This window comes from Panicum hallii, chromosome 9 (genome assembly GCF_002211085.1).
Source record: "Panicum hallii strain FIL2 chromosome 9, PHallii_v3.1, whole genome shotgun sequence".
NCBI classification, from domain to species: domain Eukaryota; kingdom Viridiplantae; phylum Streptophyta; class Magnoliopsida; order Poales; family Poaceae; genus Panicum; species Panicum hallii.
Window position 1 is genome coordinate 50,239,384 of NC_038050.1, and position 7,472 is coordinate 50,246,855.

Genomic DNA, 7,472 nt, shown 5'->3' on the forward strand with positions numbered 1-7,472 from the left:
AAAAGAAAGAGAGGGAAAAAGAGAAGAAAGAAGAAAGGAAAAAGGAGAGAGCAAGAGAGAGAGAAAGAAGGGAAGGGGGGGTTGTGTCGGCGCCGACCGCGGCAGCGACCGCGGCCGGTCGGCCACGCGCGCGGTATTCGCGCGAGGAGAGAGAGAAAAGAAAGGGAGTCGCGTCGGCGCTAATCACGGCGGGCAGTCACGCGTGGGTGACAAGCCACCGAGCGGTGCGGGACGGGACGGCGGTTGGCTCGCGTCGGCTGTCAGGATGGCGGAGAAACGTAGAGGGTTAGGGCTTGGGTTTGACGACGAATAAGTTTTTGATCGGAATACTTTAACGTATGGTTTAATTCGGAAATTTTCGGGGCGTCACAAGACCAGAGCCATGTAGTATTGTGGTTGTACTGTTTTTCTATGTGGTTCTTCATGTTCCAGTTAATGCAATGATCTTAATTATCACCATAAAGGTATTCCAGAATATGAGTAAAACCAGTGTAGCGTGAATTTTAGGTTATCCAACCAAAGTCTAAATAAAAGCAACTAGCGTAGCTACAACATAAATATAACAACCCAGGTTTAATCAAGGAAGTTCAAAAGAAACTAGGAACATCCTTAGTTTGGGATCCATCATATTATAGACACATGCATGCATATAAAGTAAATGTGTGTATTTAGAAAGTTATTAGGATCAGAATATGATCAAGGATCACTTGCCTTCATCAAAGTACTGCTGCTGCTCAGAGACGTCTTCAAAGCCTTGCGCTTGCGGACTCTCGAACTGCGCACCGTCTATCGCAACACATAAGTACATACAAACAAACAAGTATAATAAATAAGAAACAGTACACCAAACAATATAAACAGAGCAAAACAACATTATAAAGCTACCGTATACGTCGCAAAGGTCGCGTGAACGCGAGAATCGATGAAAACTGAATTAAAATGGAGAAGTTATGGCTAAAATATGATTCCAAGGGCTGATTTGTAAAAGATTTGACACTAGAAGGGCTCTGAACAAAGAAACCGAGGGCTAAAACATAATTAAATCTTAAATCTAGGGTTTGGATTGGAAAACAGAGGGGCTAGGGACGGTGGGTTCTATTTTAGAAAAGGACAGGGGCTAAAACAGAAGAAAAAGGATCTACTCGTGAATACTTATGAACTGCCATGGACTGCAGGTTAATTTGGATAGAACTCAGGGGCTAAAGTGCAACAAATCCTAGGGTTGACCAGTATCGGGTTATTTGACCCCGGTCTAGATCTAATCTAGACCGTCGGATCTGGATCACACGGCTGCACGGGGCTGGGGCGGCATGGGCAGCGGCGCTGGCGCCGACGGCGACGGCAAACGGCGGCGGACTCGCCGAACTTGGCCGTAAACGGTCGTCCGGGCTCAGTTTCGATCGCGGGCTGCACGGGAAGGACGCGTGGCGCTACGGGGATCGCGTCTAAAGGCTCGGGTTGGCGAGACGGAGGCCGGAGAGGGACGCACCGCGGCGGGCACGCGGCGTGGCAACTCCAGCGAGGAATCGCGTGGGCGAGAAGGCGGGAAAGAGTGGGGAAAAGGGCCGGTTATGCTCCTTACCGCAACACGGAGCTCCGGGGGCAATTGCTCGACGGTGGAAAGCGGCGCATCGGGCGGCCGAGGTGCGGCGGCGGCGAGCTTGCGCAGCTAGGGTTTGCGGGTGAGGTGGCGGCTGTGGGTTTTGCGGGGCTGAGGGCGCGAGGTGGCGGCTTTATAGGGCGGATGAGAGGCCTTGGCATGCGGGCTCAGGGCGCCACACGGGCGGAGGCCGTGCCGCGGCCAGACTCGGGCGCGAGTCCGAGCCTAGCTCGAGCTTGAGGATGAGCCCAACAGGCGAGACCTGCCTGACAGTGAGAGAGAGAGAGAGAGAGAGGAGAGGAGAGCTGGGCCGCTGGGCTGCGTGGGGAGGGAGCGAGAAAAAAACGGCCCGCTGGCTTGGCCTTGCGGGAGGAAAGGAAGGGGAATGGGTAGGCCAGGCTGGGCTGGGCCACACGGAAAAAAGAAAAGAGGAGGAAGAAGATGGGCCGGGCCAAGAGGAGAAAGAGAGAGAAAACGAAATGCATTCAAATACATTTGAATTTGAATTTAAAATTTAAATTTAAATGGAAGACTAGCAATAAAACAATGCAATACGGCATGAAATGCACAAGACCTATATTTTCTTATTTTTTATGGTTTAGTAAATTATTATTAATTTATGATAAATGCTCTAAAATTAAAATAATTGAATAAAAACCTTATGAATCCTGAAAAGAATCTAGCAAAATTTATTTAGCTTCCTAATTCAAAAATTAGGGTGTTACACAGGGATTCCCGAGTCAAACGACTACCATACAAAGCATAGAACTGGAAGGACTACCATACAAAGCATAGAACTGGAAGCAGCACTAGTGTATAGAGAAGACTGGATGTGAACACGAAACTTTACAGGAAGAAGATCGCCCCACTTTCCCTCTTGGAAGGAACATAGCCCTGTAACCCCTCTAAAGAAGAAGAGAGTGTAATTCCTTAAAGATCTCATTTTCGTTTTTGATTACTCTAAACTAAAGAAGCGACAGCCCTTCTTGAGTGAGGAAGGATCTGATTTCTGATTTTCGGGAATTAAATCCGGTGCTATTTTATGTATAGAATTGGACAAGCAACTTATTTGCCGAAAGTACTACTTCAAAGACCTCCCTTTTCTTGCAATCCCCCTTCTCTCGAGCTTCAGCTTGACCAAAAAGAACTCCTATTTGGCCTATTAGAGTCAGCTCCATACCTGACGACTCCCCTCCCTCAAAGAAGGATCTCTTCGCCTAAGCTTGACTTGAAATAACAGGTCTTTATCCCTAATCAATGCATCCATTTAGGTTAGAATTCTCCATACCATAACTCCTCTTTTCCCTACTGAGATAGATTTCAGAGTACCCTGGCCAATGAAGGAGTCTACTTCTTGATTACCTACCCGAATCGGCAACTTCCTTTGATGAGTCACATCCCTCCTTTTTAGCCTATCGAGTTCCGATAAGACCTCTTTGACTTATTACGCCTTAACCTACATGTAATTTCTTGGAGACGGTGGATCACATTTTCTTTGGCTATATGCTGGCCAAGTTCGTTTGGACATGTCTCAAGGAAGCGTTGGGCTGGGGCAGGACTTCCTAGACAGCTGGATTCCGCTGGGGTGCGGACAATATGATCTGAAACTGTCACTACTGGCTGCTGTAATGTGGGCGCTGTGGAATGCTAGAAATAAAATGGCGATTGAGGGAGTGTTTGTCAAGTCCCCGACTGACATGATCTTTAAAATCAATTTCTTTTGCGGAGATGGAAGGGGTTGCTGCGAACTGAGGCGCGACAAGACCTTGAGACGTGGGAACTGCAAATCAGGGCGTGGGTGGAGAGTTTCCTGGAGAAAATCAGAGACCGGCCGCCGGATCAAGACCTCATGTAGGAAGACTGTAGTTTTCCCTCAGAGAAGTTGTATTAGACCTTCTGGACGTTCATTTCTGGTCCTGTTTTTTCTGTTTTCTTGAACTTGTGCGCTGTTGGCAAACTGGCATCCCGATGTCTGTAAACTTTATGCTTTCTATAAAAGCTGGAAGAATCCTTCGTCGAAAAAAAATGGTGGCGGCGGCAATGGTACCGGAGGCGGGGGAGGTCTACCGGCATTGGAGATGGAAGCTGGGATTAACGGCGGTGGCGGTGACAACGACGGAGGTGCAGGAGTGTTGCGGGAGCGACGTACAGTACTCTCCCCCCACCTGCTTGTGGGTACTCAGTGCCGTGGAGACAAACTAATCTCTACGCCTAAAAAGTCAGTAAGGGTGACACAGATTTCCATCGTCTTTTGTCCTGCGACCGTCGCCCCGCACCCCGTCGTCCTTCGTCGTCCAGCCTCCGTCGCACATGGACCGTCCATTTGAATCCCTGAACGCTCGCGCTTCCCTCGCACAAAAATCGCGCAGCCCAGGCCGCCGCACCACGAGATCCGTCCTCCCCAGCCGTCCTCGCTGCGCCCAGGCCGTCGCACCCCAAGCTACGCCCTCCGCCGCCATCCCTAACTGACGATCTGCCTATTCCCCGACTCCCTCCTCCTGTGGGCAGATTCTCCTGCTCGCGTGCGCCGCGTCGCTAGATCCACGCCGCGCCGCCGCCGTCCCCGCCGCTTCGCCCCACCGTCGGCCTCGTTTTAGTCCGCCGCCTCCCGCACGACGAGCCTTAACGCCACCTCCGCCCGCTCTCTCTCGCTCGCCGCACCAAGCAATCACCACTACGAGCTTCGCCACGTCGAGCCGAATCCATTTGGCCAGTCCTCGCAGCCTCCCCGCCAGTGCAGAGCCGCCACCACGGAGTGTTCCGAAGCCGGCCGACGCTTGCCGGATTCCAGCCAAATCCGGCCTCTCCGCCATAGGTGAGCACACCCCGAAGTTCCCCTCCCCTCCTCTCCCTTTTTCCCTCCTCTCCGGCATCCCAAACACGCCCAGCCGCCGGCGAGCTCGTCGGCCGGAGGCCCTGTCTGCCATGGCCAGGAGCCCCTCAAGCTTTTGCAAGGAACCCCCTGCGAACCCCCTCCTCTAATGATTACTTGATTCCTAATCTTGGTTGCTCATCACGCTTGCAGGTCAGAGATCCCTACCTAGGAGGATTTGATTCAATTTGGTCCTATTTTCGACATTGGGCTCCCAAATCAAGCACCTAGAACCAGCACCTAGAGATGATTGCACTCGTTGACCCAAGCAACCTGCTTGGTATGAACGGAGCTGGCGTGCCCACCATGTGCTTGTCGAATGCCAAACCACATAAACTGACATACCGGTATGGATTATCTCCATTGTTAGTCATTCAGTAGTGATTGGTCATTACATAGACGTTTGAATAACCTTGTTTTGATTTTCCCTTCTTTGCTGGCATGTTGATTGCTCTTACTTTGTCTTTGATGAATGCAAGAATTTGCTGAGTGACAGTATTACTTTTAAGCATTTCTTTGTTCTTACCTTTTGGATCATTTTGTCTAGGAAGAAAGCAAAATGGACAATAAGTTATGTGGCTGAAATTGTTCAATGCAGCAAGTAGTTGAGTACATTATGTAATGATGAACTGGTTGTGCCTGCAGTTAGGGGTGCAGTTTTGCTGATTGAGGGAGTGATCACTACTGCATACACCTTTGCATTGGTGGAACAACGAGATGGTAGGCAAAATCAGATATGTCGTAATTCCTCAGTGGTGATGTGCAGATTTAGACAGGAATCAAGCTGCGACAGCTGCTAGACTGGCATGGTCCATGCTAAGTTCTGCAGCAGCGACAGAATCTATACTGAGTGAATTGCCATGGCTTCTAGCAGTTCTGCACATCATTTCTCCTAAATATGCAAGGTAATGGTAATATTTTTTTTTTCATCTCTGCAAGATCTACTACATGTAGGTATCAAAGTAAATGTAAGCTGACACATGTCAATTTGAGTTGAATATATCATCAGTCCGCTTATTTTCTAATGGACATCATGTACACGATCCATTAAATCCTAGTCAATGGGAGCAAATTGATAGGACAAGCATCTTCTAAACATCAATGGGGGTCCATTTTTATGGTCACTACTCCCCTTCTGGCTGAATGGTGCCAATATTCCCTCAGGGTAGTTCTTTTTGGTTTGTTCCGATTCAGTGTTCGATCTGTGCAGTACTCTGATTTTGTTGGTCTCTGTTCGAGCTTGTGAGAGATGGAAGTTCAACCTCCCCAATGGTCCCTTTCTGGTAACCCCACTCTCCTGGATTGGATTGTCTATAGGCGGATGCTCTAACACTCTTCAGGATTGGATTGTTCTATAAAGCCATCGTTGGTGTATGATTGCTGGAGTGCGGATTATCCTGAGTGAAAGGAAAAGGAACTGTTTGTCCTTTTGTTTGTATGTTCATACACTTGTTGGTAGTCTGGACATTGATGTCATTCTGGTTGGATGAAAGATTTGTCTCACCATATTGCATAGAAAGATTTGTCTCACCAGTAGCCTTTTGAAGAATCTACCATGGCTTTTTCCTGATTTTCGATTCCATCTGCTTGTTTCTGTATTGGCAGTCTGCTATTCATGGCTGAGAAGATAAAAGTTGAACCAAACATCAGTTTGTTTTCTATATGCTCTCCTGGTTCTGGTGAATGGTTCTGCGTTCAGCAGGTTACTTGGCGTATGGTTAGTTTCTTAACTCACAAATGGATAATTGTTTTACTCTATTACATTTAAATTGTAGGATTATGCAACTCAGTGACCATATTCATTTGCTGTTTGCCTGGGTATATCTGTTCAAGATTGTCAGTGTGGCGTTAATTTCAGGACTATAACGCTGTGGAGAGAAATTTTTTTTAAAAGATAGATGTTTTGGCCTCGACTTCATCAAAATAGAGAATAACTTTTGAATGCTTTTCTGCAAAGAGTGGTTACAGGTTGCAGGGGCAACACCACCTCATTTGTCCTTACGAGGACCTAACTCAACTTGGCACTTCCTTCACTGTGTTTACTTTCCAAGTTGTTGATATGTTCTTTTACAAAGATGTCCAAGTGTTTTAACAAGCTGAGGAGAAAAATATGGTTGCATCCTTGTCATCTGTCTAGATATAATACACTGGGTGTAATTAGCTTGTTAATAAATCAATTTTTTGGATAGTGTTAATCAGGTTCAACATAAATGCTTGTACAAATGAAAGAGTGATCAGCTGCTAAAAGTAGCTAGCAACATGTCTGTATGGTTTCTTCAGAAAGCAGCATACGTGCATATGGTGAGCAATTTAAGAACGATGCTATATTTAGGCGATTGCATATTTTCACTTATTGCAGGAGGCGATAGGAGTGCAATTTGTTCTTTTGGTTTTATTGTGCAAGTCCTTCAAGCAAATTAAAAGATTATTTCTGCTGTTGTAATTACACAATTGAGTAAATGCCTCTGCTCAACTTTGTGATGGTCAACATTATGTTCTCGAGTCCATTGACCTGCCTGAAATTCAGTGTGACTTTTGTTACTAGTATAATGTCCGTGCTAACGCTACGGTGGTACGAACTTTGTAATGCAAATCAAACAAGCAACAAAATTTATACAATTTGGTATTCAAGCATAGAATGTGATATATTTAGGACCCATGAAAAAAGAACAATACATGGATATATTGATGACATAGCCATGCAATGGTTTCAAAATGCTATCAATGATATCTAGTTTACTTCACGACAAATTTTAGTCAAGAACAAAGAGATAACTTGTAATCGAAAACAAAAGGGTGACTACATAACATCAACTTCAGATCGTATTGGTCTGCATCCATCGACTCCAGCCGATGATCAACATCTAGACCCTCCTCACACCCGGAACAGAGATCAACTTTCGATAGCTTCAAATCATCATGTGCATTAATGTCCCCAAACAAGCATCGATGTCCCAAACCTTCAAAATAGGTAGGGAGTACGGTCTGTGCACAGAAAAT

General features: G+C 46.7%; 1 long non-coding RNA gene across 2 annotated transcripts; it reads left to right on the forward strand.

Moving 5' to 3' along the window:
• The first annotated feature begins 3,832 nt into the window (after nt 1–3,832).
• On the forward strand, nt 3,833–6,602 carry LOC112872632. 2 transcript variants are annotated; one of them, XR_003224707.1, is made up of 3 exons: nt 3,833–4,415; nt 4,626–4,819; nt 5,020–6,602. It is a non-coding gene; the product is annotated as an uncharacterized LOC112872632 (long non-coding RNA). The 2 variants fall into 2 exon arrangements; XR_003224706.1 differs by having other exon boundaries at nt 5,118–6,602.
• Nucleotides 6,603–7,472: the final 870 nt, after the last annotated feature.